Genomic DNA, 13,221 nt, shown 5'->3' on the forward strand with positions numbered 1-13,221 from the left:
ATGACATACCCAAATCAAACTGCCTGTAGCTCAGGACCTGAAGCAAGGATATGCATTTTCTTGATACCATTTGAAAGGAAACACTTTAACGTTTGTGGAAATGTGAAATCATTGTAGGAGAATATAACACTAATGGCTGTGACAGGAAAATCACCTTTGAAATGCAAGAGAAAGGCCAATATATGACTTAGGAATCTAGGCGCAATTTCAATTTTGGCCACTACATGGAAGCAGTGTATGTGCAAAGTTTTAGACTGATCCAATGAACCATTGCATTTCTGTTCAAAATGTTGTATCAAGACTACCCAAATGTGACTAATTGGTTTATTATACATTTTCAAGTTCATAACTAAGTTCAATAACATGGTATTCTTTCACTGTAATAGCTACTGTGAATTGGACAGTGGAGTTAAATTAACAAGAATTTAAACTTTCTGCCAATATCAGATAAGTCTATGTCCTGGGAAATGTTCTTCTTACTTACAACCTCATGCTAATCACATTAGCCTACGTAAGCTCAACCGTCCTGCGGGGGACACACCGATCCTGTAGAGGTTTAAAGAGGGGCTGCCATGAAGGCAACTCGTAATTACACTATGGGTGCAGGTGAGCTTTTCATAACGCATAAGCAATACATAACATCTGACATGATCAATGAACAGACTTCATTAAGCTTTTAAATTGATGGTTTTGATGATCTCCTTCCAATCTGCCTACCAGACTGGTTCAACAAATTCGTTATTTTGAAAGAGCGATTCACTAATTTTGTTTGCGTAATAACACGTGACAAGACCGTGATCAACTTAGCGTTGATGACTCATTTGGATCCCACAGCCACTTCTATCTGTTGCTGTTTAACTGAATCCAGCACATAAACTCTCCAATACTGGAGTACCAAGCGTGAATCACCAGTATATGGGGGTTCATAGAGAGGAAACTGAAACCTGTTTGTCTCAAAAGGAATGCATTTCACTCCCCCACTGTGGCGCCGTCTTTTTCCCCACTAATGTCACTAATCCTTGGTTCTGGACGACTGTCAGTAGCACCTGTATTTTTTCGAAGTTTTTTGCAATATATTTCAAGGGTTTGCATGACCAATTTAGCTGCAGAAAAGCCCAAAGAATGTGTTCCACCAACTGCTAGGTTACAGTCTGGAACCAGTGGCCCACTGATAATGGATGTTCGTACTGATGCCTTGCATCCAGACAGCTGTTGGCATCCGTTCAAAACTGTGATTGATCAGATTTGTTGTAATGGGTAAACAGTACAAACCAGGGTCAATAGTGGCAGACAAAGTTAGCAAGACCCAGCCCTCACCTTATAAGAAGCAAGGGTGGCCCCCAAATCAAAACATTGAAGGCCCTTTCTAAAATAAATCCCATTTAGTCTTAGTCACAGACAGTGCCAACTCAAACAATGTTACGTCACCAGCGGCCATATGAACCTGAAGCATCATCATGGGGTTATTTTTGAAAGTTACACCGTTACATCATCCCATCAAAGGGGATCACACCCACTGGGCACTGGCATCAGTTCAACATCTATTTTTGATTTACATTGGTTGAGTTGTCAACTAATGTGAATTCAACATGAAATCAACAAAAAATGTCACCATGGCATTGGATTTAGGTTAAAAGTTGGCTGGAAAAAAGACGAAATTCCCTTACATGGATGACATTTTGCAAATCCGATCAGATTTCCGCATTTTTTTCTAAAAATGTTGTGGAAACAACGTTGATTGAACCAGTTTTTGCCCAGTGGGCAATGTGTTTCGATAAACTCATATGTGCAAGAAGTCTGCGCGCATGTACGCACAAACGCACCCACACACATACAGATGGGCACAATCTGTCCCTAATTGCATCCCATTTTGTATGTGAAGAGAAGGAATTGAAAACATGATTCATACTCTTGATCCAGCATTGTTTTCAGATTTTGAACATTAAAACCCAGAGGTGGAACCAAGTCATTATTATTAGAGTCACAAGCAAGTCTGAAATCACAAGGTCTGAGTCTCGAGTCAAGTCCAAGTCGTGCATTCTAAAAATAAAAAAAATAACCAAATCTAAACATGCAACATTCTTCAACTTTGTCTATTTATTGAGACTATCAGACAGCCCTTTTCATTATTTTGATTATGTAGGCCTAATTGTAAGGGCATGAAATCAGCAGAAGGCAAGGTAGGTTGACGTGCTCAGAGTGTAGATTTATTTACAGGTTTTGGTGATCCAATGGTGAAAGCGCCAAATCAAACAAAATATACAAGTAGATATACCAAATATACACGACAATAGCACAAAAGAAATAGCCTCTCTATCAGGCTTAACCTGTGCAATCTGAACGGACAGAGGTAGAGGGCAAGACTGCACAGCCTCCCCTTGAGAAACCAAATCCATTCTGTCTAACAGGAGCTCAAACAGGCACATTCAGTATAAGCGTATAAGCACTTGGCCCCTCCCAGGACCATACAATTGGCAATTACAACCCATAAATTGGTCCTAAATTAGTATATTTGTCTTAATACAAACTTAATGATTACTAATGATATTTCATCACCATTCATACAATGACTTGTAAAAGTATTCATCCCTCTTGGTTTTTTTCCTATTTTGTTGCATTACAACCTGTACTTTAAATAGATGTTTATTTGGATTTAATGTAATGGACATACACAAAATAGTCCAAATTGATGAAAAAGTTGTGGAGAAGTACAGATCAGGGTTGGGTTATAAAAAAATATCCAAAACTTTGAACATCCCACAGAGCACCATTTAAATCCGTTATTAAAAAATTGAAAGAATATGGCACCGCAAGAAACCTGCCAAGAGAGGGCCGCCCACCTAAACTCACAGACCAGGTAAGGAGGGCATTAATCAGAGAGGCAACAAAGAGACCAAAGATAACCCTAAAGAGCTGCAAAGCTCCACAGCGGAGATTGGGTTATCTGTCCATAGGACAACTTTTAAGGGGAAACATTTAAATGTCTTGCAATGGCGTAGTCAAAGCCCATACCTCAATCCAATTGAGAATCTGTAGTATGACTTAAATTGCTGTACACCAGCGGAACCCATCCAACTTGAAGGAGCTGGAGCAGTTTTCCCTTGAAGAATGGGCAAAATCCCAGTGGCTAGACGTGCCAAGCTTATAGAGACATACCCCAAGAGACTTGCAGCTGTAATAGCTGCAAAAGGTGGCTCTACAAAGTATTGACATTGGGGGGTGAATAGTTATGCCCGCTCAAGTTCTGTTTTTTTGTGTCTTATTTCTTGTTTGTTCTTCAAAGTGGTAGGCATGTTATGTAAATCAAATGATACAGACCCACCAAAATCTATTTTAATTCCAGGATTTTTTTTACATTTTTTTTATTTCACCTTTATTTAACCAGGTAGGTAAGTTGAGAACAAGTTCTCATTTACAATTGCGACCTGGCCAAGATAAAGCAAAGCAGTTCGACAACATACAAAAACACAGAGTTACACATGGAGTAAAACAACATACAATCAATGATGCAGTAGAAAAAAATAAGACTATATACAATGTGAGCAAATGATGTGAGATAAGGGAGGTAAAGGCAAAAAAGGCCATGGTGGCAAAGTAAATAAAGTATAGCAAGTAAAACACTGGGATGGTAGATTTGTAGTTTGAAGAAAGTTCAAAGTTAAAATATAAATAATATGGTGCAAAAGAGCAAAATAAATTAAATAAATACAGTAGGGGAAGCGGTAGTAGTTTGGGCTAAATTATAGATGGGCTATGTACAGGTGCAGTGATCTGGGAGCTGCTCTGATAGCTGGTGCTTAAAGGTAGTGAGGGAGATGTGTTTCCAGTTTCAGAGATTTTTGTAGTTCGTTCCAGTCATTGGCAGCAGAGAACTGGAAGGAGAGACGACCAAAGGAGGAGTTGGCTTTAGGGGTGACCAGAGAGATATACCTGCTGGAGCGCGTGCTACAGGTGGGTGCTGCTATGGTGACCAGTGAGTGGAGATAAGGGGGGACTTTACCTAGCAGGGTCTTGTAGATGACCTGGAGCCAATGTGTTTGGCGACGATTATGAAGCAAAGGCCAGCCAACGAGAGCGTACAGGTCGCAGTGGTGGGTAGTATATGGGGCTTTGGTGACAAAACGGATGGCACTGTGATAGACTGCATCCAGCTTGTTGAGTAGGGTATTGGAGGCTATTTTGTAAATGACATCGCCGAAGTCGAGGATTGGTAGGATGGTCAGTTTTACGAGGGTATGTTTGGCAGCATGAGTGAAGGAGGCTTTGTTGCGAAATAGGAAGCCAATTCTATATTTAACTTTGGATTGGAGATGATTGATGTGAGGCTGGAAGGAGAGTTTACAGTCTAACCAGACACCTAGGTATTTGTAGTTGTCCACAAATTCTAAGTTAGAACCGTCCAGCGAAGTGATGCTGGACAAGCGGGCAGGTGCAGGCAGCGATCGGGTGAAGAGCATGCATTTAGTTTTACTTGTGTTTAGGAGCAGTTGGAGACCACGGAAGGAGAGTTGAATGGCATTGAAGCTTGTCTGGAGGGTTGTTAACACAGTGTCCAAAGAAGGGCCAGAAGTATACAGAATGGTGTCGTCTGCTTAGAGGTGGATCAGAGATTCACCAGCAGCAAGAGCGACATCATTGATGTATACAGAGAAAAAAGTTGGCCCAAGAATTGAACCCTGTGGTACCCCAATAGAGACTGCCAGAGGTCCGGACAGCAGGCCCTCCGATTTGACACACTGAACTCTGTCAGAGAAGTAGTTGGTGAACCAGGCGACGCAATCGTTTGAGAAACCAAGGCTACTGAGTCTGCCGATGAGAATGTGGTGATTAACAGAGTCAAAAGCTTTGGCCAGTAAGGCAACAAAATGGGAAAAATGCCAAGGGGGGTGAATACTTTCGCAAGCCACTGTACATTAACATGTTTCTCTTATTCAATTTACTGACTCTGTACAAAAGGCCATTCCTGTGCACGTGACTTTCCCCACAGTCCCATTAGGGTGATTTCTGCGCTTCTCAGCTGCCTTTAACAGCCTCCTGGATTCCACCAATCAGAGTGCCTGAATGCATATTTGGACTCATTTGGAGTTGTGGGTTTACTGTTGTGGGTTTTATGCTGTTAGCAATGCTCAGTCACCTATAGTTGCTTTCTTACATTTATAACTGCGCATACAGTACTGTTTGTAACATGCAGCTAATGTACGTGTATATTTCAGATATGATATCTGCATGTTTTTTTATATTTTCTGTGCCAACATTGCCTTAATTGCATGAGTTTTTATGCATAATATGTTAGTTTAGAGATGGTTATTGTATAGCCTTTAGTTTATGCACATGCTACCACTGCGCATTCATAGTTTGCGCTAGTACTATGCCATGGCGAGTTTCTAGAACCTAATAGACATTTCAGAGATGGGTCACATGAGCAGAGTAATTTACAACCCTGTGGCGCCAGGACAGTTTAGATAAGATCTCCACCAGTCTGGATAGAGAGGGCCATAAATCTAGCCCGTCAGAGTAATTAGTTTCTCCCTCTCTCCAGAGAGGTTTATATACATATGTTTTTGTTGATGTGTATATGCTGCTATGTTAATATAATTTTAATTCCTGTTATATATTCCAATTGCATGTACAACTATATTAATATTGTCATATGTACTGTATACTGAACAAAAATCTAAACACAACATGTAAAAGTGTTGGTCCCATGTTTCTTGAGCTGAAATAAAATATCCCAGAAGCTTCCATAAAAAGCATATTTCTCCAAACTGTTGTGCTCAAATGTGTTTATAATAAAAGGCCACTCTAAAATGTGCAGTTTTGTCACACAACACAATGCCTCAGATGTCTCAAGTTTTGAAGGATCGTGCAATTGGCATGCTGACTGCAGGAATGTCCACCAGAGCTGTTGCCAGATAATTAAATGTTAATTTCTCTACCATAAGAATATGTACTGCCAACGTCGTTTTAGAAAATTTGGCAGTACTTCCAACCGGCCTCACAACCACAGACCACGTGTATAGTGTTGCGTGGGCGAGAGGTTTGCTGATGTCAACGTTGTGAGCAGAGTGCCCCATGGTGACGGTGGGGTTATGGTATGGGCAGGCATAAGCTACGAACAATGAACACAATTGCATTATATCGATGGCAATTTGAATGCACAGGGATACCGGGCCAAGATCCTGAGGCCTTGTCGTGCCATTCATCTGCCGCCATCACCTCATGTTTCACAATGATAATGCACGGCCCCATGTCACAAAGATCTGTACACAATTCCTCGAAGCTGAAAACGTCCCAGTTATTCCATAGCCTGCATACTCACCAGAATTGTCACCCATTGACCATGTGTTGGATGCTCTGGATCGACGTGAATGACAGCGTGTTCCAGTTCCCGCCAATATCCAGAAACTTTGGACAGCCATTGAAGAGGAGTGGGACAACATTCCAAAGGCCACAATCAACAGTCTGATCAACTCTATGCGAAGGAGATGTGTCGTGCTGCATCAGGCAAATGGTGGTCATACCAGATACTGACTGGTTTTCTGATCCACACCCCTACCTTTTTTTTAAGGTACTATATCTGTGACCAACAGATGCATATCTGTATTCCCAGTCATGTGAAATCAATAGATTAGGACCTAATGAATTTATTTCAATTTACTGATTTATTTATATGAACTGTAACTCAGTAAAATCTTAGAAATTGTTGCCTATTGAATTTATATTTTAGTTTTGTTCCCTTTAGAACCACAAGGGGAAATGTGAACAAAGGAAACCATACATTGAATTAAATAAACTTCTACCTCATGAGTCTTGTGAACATTCACGTGCACAATAAACATTACGCCCACTCAGAGGATAAATTTAAATGTATCGTATAACATGAGAGTTTTGCAATAAACGGTACGGATGGAATGATGAAACGCTAGCAATTATTGTAGGATTATATGGAATACGGTATATACTAAACAAAAATATAAATTCAACATGTAACAATTTCTGACGTTTTATTGAGTTACAGTTCATATAAGGAAATCCGTGAATTGAAATAAATTCATTAGGCCCTAATATATGGATTGCATATGACTGGGCAGGGGCCTAGCCATTAGTGGACCTGGGAAGGCATAAACCCACCCACTTGAGAGCCAGGCCCAGCCAATTTTCCCCTCAAAAGGGCTTTATTTCAGACAGGTATACTCCTCAGCACCTGCTCCTCCCCCTCCTCAGATGATCCCACAGGGGAATAAGCTGGATGTGGAGGTCCTGGGCTGGTGTGGTTACACGTGGTGTCCAGTGGCCGGTTGGATGTACTGCCAAATTCTCTAAAATGACGTTGGAGGCGGCTTATGGTAGAGAAATTAACATTTAATTCTCTGGCAACAGCTCTGGCATTGTGTTGTAAAATAACTGCACATTTTAGAGTGGCCTTTTCTTGTCCCCAGCACAAGGTGCACCTGCGTAATGATCATGCTGTTTAATCAGCTTGTTGATATGCCACATCTGTCAGGTGTATGGATTATCTTGGCAAAGGATAAATGTTTACTTACAGGTTGGAAACAAATTTGTGCACAAAATTTGATAGAAAACACAACATGTTCCGTTTATATTTTTGTTCAGTATAGATTTACCACATATGCATTTAAACGTGTGAAAGCAACAGCAAACATTTCAATAAGAGAACAAAGCACTCTCCACTGGTGGGAGTTTGGAGACTGCAAGTGGAGAGACGTGCCTATGGTGCATCTTCGCCAAAGTAATAATTAATTTTAACAACAAATTCCAAATGGAAGCTTCATAAGTAAGTTAGCAATTCCTAGCAAATTTGACATAACAAAAGATGCTAGTACGTGTTGCTTCATGCCCCATTGCTGGTGAGTTTGCAAAGTAAACAGTTCATATTCTTGATCACCAAACAATTTTTGGAACTGCAGATTTAATATGGCAATCCTCTCTTTCCTATAATTTGATGTTTGTGTTGCACCTGATCATATCGCTGTACAGCAAATCAGCAGTCTGATCCTTAGCTCACCCGACCTGTGACGATTGACAGTTTGCTAGTCCAATCAGAGGGTCAAGTGTGAGTTTCCCAAGTATTTTTTTCTTGCTAGGGAGGCGCTGCGTCTCCTTGGTGCTTTCAAGACAACTGGGAACTCTGGGGAAAAACAAGGTCAAATCACAACATCGGTGATCTTCATGTCAGAAAGTAAGAGCTCTAGAAAGATGCCGGAGTTTCCGACTTGGAATTCCAACTTCTGAATGAGGAATCAGTCTCTGGCTGTGTGGGGAGTAATCCACGGAGACTGCAGACTTTGTGCCAGAAAATTTGTGAGAAAGTGTTACAAAACCAGCGCAGATCATTTCAAGTTATCAATCTCAAGTGGAAATGTTATGTTTGTGCTGTTCTATTTACCAATTTTTGTGTTCATGCAAGTGACTGATTGAACAAATCCTTACTATCAGTACAGTGAGGGAAAAAAGTATTTGATCCCCTGCTGATTTTGTACGTTTGCCCACTGACAAAGAAATTATCAGTCTATAATGTTAATGGTAAAATACTTATTTCCCTCATTAAAATGCTAATCAATTTATAACATTTTTGACATGCATTTTTCAGGATTTGTTTTGTTGTTATTCTGTCTCTCACTGTTCAAATAAACCTACCATTAAAATTGTAGACTGATCATTTCTTTTTCAGTGGGCAAACGTACAAAATCAGCAGGGGATCAAATACTTTTTCTGTATATTACATACTATTGACTATTGAGAAGCACAGCATTCACTCGTTTCGACTGGTATGTTTTGAGTGTTTTATTCGATAAAAATAAATGCATTAAAATAGCCTAGTGCCCGATTTGTGGCACCAGTTCTTTTTGCATCTGAAGAGCTTTTCATAAGCCTACATGAGTGATAACTTTTGTGATAACCTTTAAGTAGAATGATACAATACATACTTCATGTTGGGTAGGCTAATATAAAATCAGTCTAAACTGGCGTTGTTTATTTTTATGTACTTTTTATTTGGATGAAAGGATTACTTATGCATTAGAAAATGCAAACAGTCAAAAGTCAGGGAATAATCAAGTTCAGTCCAAGAATCATTATTCAATTATTTCTCTTTGAAAGAAATTCAGTTGGATTTACAATGTTTCTTTGGTGAAAAACCACTTCAACAAAAAAGCTTACTAACAGAGCCAAACACGTGAAGGACACACATTTCCATATCCATTTGGGTTTGGAGGCAGTTTCTGGAATATTCCTCTGAGCTTTCCCATGGCCAACCTCAGGCACTATTACACCTCTTCCTGCATTGCATCAATGGGGAGCATGACCGTACCTCCCCCACAGACAACCCTGCATGATGAGGAGACATCACACAGGGAGGGAATATCTAGAAACAGGGAGGGACTATCTAATAAGAAATGCTTATTTTCATTTTGATTTGTAAAATGTTTAAACTTTTTCCGTTGTATGCTCTTATGAACAAGATCCAGGTATTTCACAAAGCAGTTTTAACAGTTTGGTGAACTCAATATGTCAGTACCACAATGTATTAGCCAGCTAACTTAGTGGTACGGAGGTATTGTGAAACAATAAAACTGTTGTTTTTGATTGTTTACATTGTTTTAGCTCGCTTACTCATCAACCCTGATTCATTTACCCCCTTGTAGGCCTAACATTGACAGAAAACCTTTTGTAAGACCTGTCTTAATGTAGATTTGCATGAACCTTTCGTACATTTTGTAAAACCATCGTCCAAGTAACTTTTTGGGCTCTTGCACAAAACAAGGTTGGGACAAACAGTTTTTCCAACAGTAATTGCTGTACTGTAACTAGCTTCTGGTGTATCACACCTCCCTCTCTCGTTGCTAAGTGAAACCGCACAGCCTCCCACCCCTGGTGGTTCTGTGACTCTCCAATTGGACTGAACAATGCCCACCATTGAAATCTCAATGGGTGTCTTTAATTGACAGCTGGAAATCATTAATGCTGAGCCTGGTAGCCATAGCAACTCCACAATAACTTTGTCATCCATATTCATGAACTAAAAATATATTTGAAGCCCAGTGCAATGGAACTAAGATGGAAAAATCAGACTTTGTTCGGTGCAGCCCGTGCACAGTGACTAAACAGTCTTAACAGCCTTGAAAAGAGGCCCTTCAGTGTTTCAGCATGTTTTGTAGCTGAGTCACTCGCCTTTTCCACCCCTGGTTGCTATTTACCTTTAGGAGTTATAATTTCCATGATTTGGATAAATGGGGCAACTAGTGTACATCTGGTAACCATTTTGTTCATGAGGCTTATAAGCTTGTTCTCTTTTCTACTGCATGTCATGTTAGGGTACTGAACTGTAAAAGGAGGGAAGACAGAGTTTGCTCCCTCAGGAGAAATTGATGATGAATTGTACTGGATGTTTCCAAACCTCTTCTGGTTTCCAAAAGTGAAATAAGCTGCTTCATCACAATATTGTGTTATTATTTCATTATTGAAGTAAATAACAATTTCTTCAAAATCAACCAACACAACACAGAATGAAGTTCCATTGAACTTGTCACATGAAAGACTTTACAGTGGAGAAGATGAGAAGTTGATTCAGCACTTGTGGCCATTGGGATCTTCAGTTCACTGATATCAACATCTAGGACTCACCATCCCATACAAATACATACACTACATGACCAAAAGGATCTCATTCCAAAATCATGGGCTCACAAACCATTTCTGTATGGACCTCACCTTTTGCACAGGGGTATTGTCATGCTGAAACAGGAAAGGGCCTTCCCCAAACTGTTGCAATAAAGTTGGAGGCACAGAATTGTCTAGAATGTCATTGAATGCTTTAGCATCAAGATTTCCCTTGACTGGAACAAAGCAGCCTAGCCCAAACCATGAAAACAGCCCAAGACCATTATTCCTCCACCACTTTTTCACTGCTTCAGAGTCCAATGGCGGTGAGCTTTACACCACTCCAGCACTCCAGCCGATGCTTGGGATTGTGCATGGTGATCTTAGGCTTGTGTGCGGCTGCTCGGTCATGGAAACCAATTCCATTAAGCTCCTGCAGTTTTTGTTCTGACGTTGCTTCCAGAGGCAGTGTTGCAACCAAGGACAGACGATTTTCACACGCTACGCGGTTCAGCACTCGCCGGTCCCGTTTTGTGAGCTTGTGTGACCTATCACTTCGCTGCTGAGCCATTGTTGCTCCTAGACTTTCCACTTCACAATAACAGCACGTACGGTTGACCGGGGCAGGTCTAGCAGGGCAGACATTTGACAAACTGACTTGTTGGACAGGTGGCATCTTATGACAGTGCCACATTGAAAGTCACTGAGCTAGCTCTTCAGTAAGGCCATTCTACTGCCAATGTTTGTCTATGGAGATTGCATGGCTGTGTGCTCAATTTCATACACCTGTCAGCAACAGGTGTGGCTGAAATAGCCTAATCCACTAATTTCAAGGGGTGTCCACATACTTTTTTTATATAGTGTATGTATCAAAATATTTGCTGCTGAAATTCAGATATTACATGTTGATCCTGGCATAAATTGTTTACACTTGGCTTTCGAGCTAAATTAAGTGGTATCTTCAAGACCTTGGACCTACTGCAATTTTATTGGTTTACTGCACTGGGCGAGTGTTACTTAAGTTCACAGGCACGGAAAACTTCTAAATGGAGTCCAGTGCTGTGCCAGTGAACACTGCATCAAACAGGGGAAGGCCCTTTGTGTGTGTGTGTGTGTGTGTGTGTGTGTGTGTGTGTGTGTGTGTGTGTGTGTGTGTGTGTGTGTGTGTGTGTGTGTGTGTGTGTGTGTGTGTGTAAAAGAGAGAATGGTTACAACATTGTACAACTGACAGAAACGTGCTGAATTGCGAGTACAATTTACATAAAAACAAATATCAAAAACCACACTTTTCACAAAAATGGTTTGCTCCTACAGAAAGTGAGTCTGGTGTCCATCGCTATATAAATCAGTCAGACAGGCATCGAGGCATTCAGTTACTGTTCAATGGAACATTAGAATGGGCAAAATGAGTGACCTAAGCAACTTTGAGTGTGGTATGATCGTCAGTGCCAGGCACGCCGGTTCTAGTATCTCAGAAACGGACAGCCTCCTGGGCATTTCATGCACTAGATTATCTACGGTTTATGGTGCGACAACCAAAAATGTCTGGTGGGCGAAAACAGCTTGTTGATGAGAGGTCGAAGGAGAATGGCAAGAATCGTGCAAGGTAACAGGCGGGTCACAAATAGGCAAATAATGGTGCAGTACAACAGTGGTGTTCAGAATAGCATCTCGGAACGCACAACTCGTCAGTCCTTGTCACGGATGGACTATTGCAGCAGACAACTACACCGGGTTCCACTCCTATTAGCTCAAAACAAGTAGAAGCAGCTCCAGTGGGAACGCGATCACCAACAATGGACAATTGTGACCCGATTCATTAAACTAGGCGTATGTCGCAAGTCATGACTTCACAGGAGAGCCGTTTGAACGTAAAAAGTATTTTTTACATCAAAATGCGTTTTTTGGCGGAAATGCCTTCTCAAACATGTGAACTTTCATGTGCCTTAATAACAAACTTGTATGCCATCTGTAAATACAAATAAAACTGTTAAATTATGAGCCTTGTTGGTTAATCCACAGAAAAAATTAGCAACCTTCCCACTAGCCATGATTGGCTAAGATAATGAGTGGGCTAGACATGCTGAGAGAGGAGTTTGGATTGGTCTCTTATATTGAAGGCTTATATCCACTTGAGCTCGTCAGTCTGTGTTGGTAATCCTGTGGAACGCAACTTTTTTAAAATGTATTGTGTAGTGGACCTGCATAAGTGTTGCTCTCCACTTTCTGGGGGATCAAGTTTTGAAATCGGTGGAATTAGAATATAATAGCTAAAGAGATGGAGAAAACACCTGTCTCCAGATTACATCTTCAAACTAAGGGCAACTGTGGTATGGCATTCTTGACAGGGAGACGCGTCCATCATGCATGATGATGTATACAGGTGAGATAGTCCAGCGTTAGCTAGCTACATTTTCAGATATTACACGTTTCTCATTTTCACAGAAAGTGGTTTCATTTCAAGCTAAAGTGTACTGTTAGCTAGCTAGCTAACGTTACCTGGTTGGCTCCATAGCTGACGTTATTATTTGTTTCCCAGAGTCGTTTGCTTTCATAGTTAGAGCCTAATGTTAGCTAGCTAACATTACACCTGGTTGGTTA

This window comes from Salmo trutta, chromosome 20 (assembly GCF_901001165.1).
Source record: "Salmo trutta chromosome 20, fSalTru1.1, whole genome shotgun sequence".
In the NCBI taxonomy this organism is placed as follows: Eukaryota; Metazoa; Chordata; class Actinopteri; order Salmoniformes; family Salmonidae; genus Salmo; species Salmo trutta.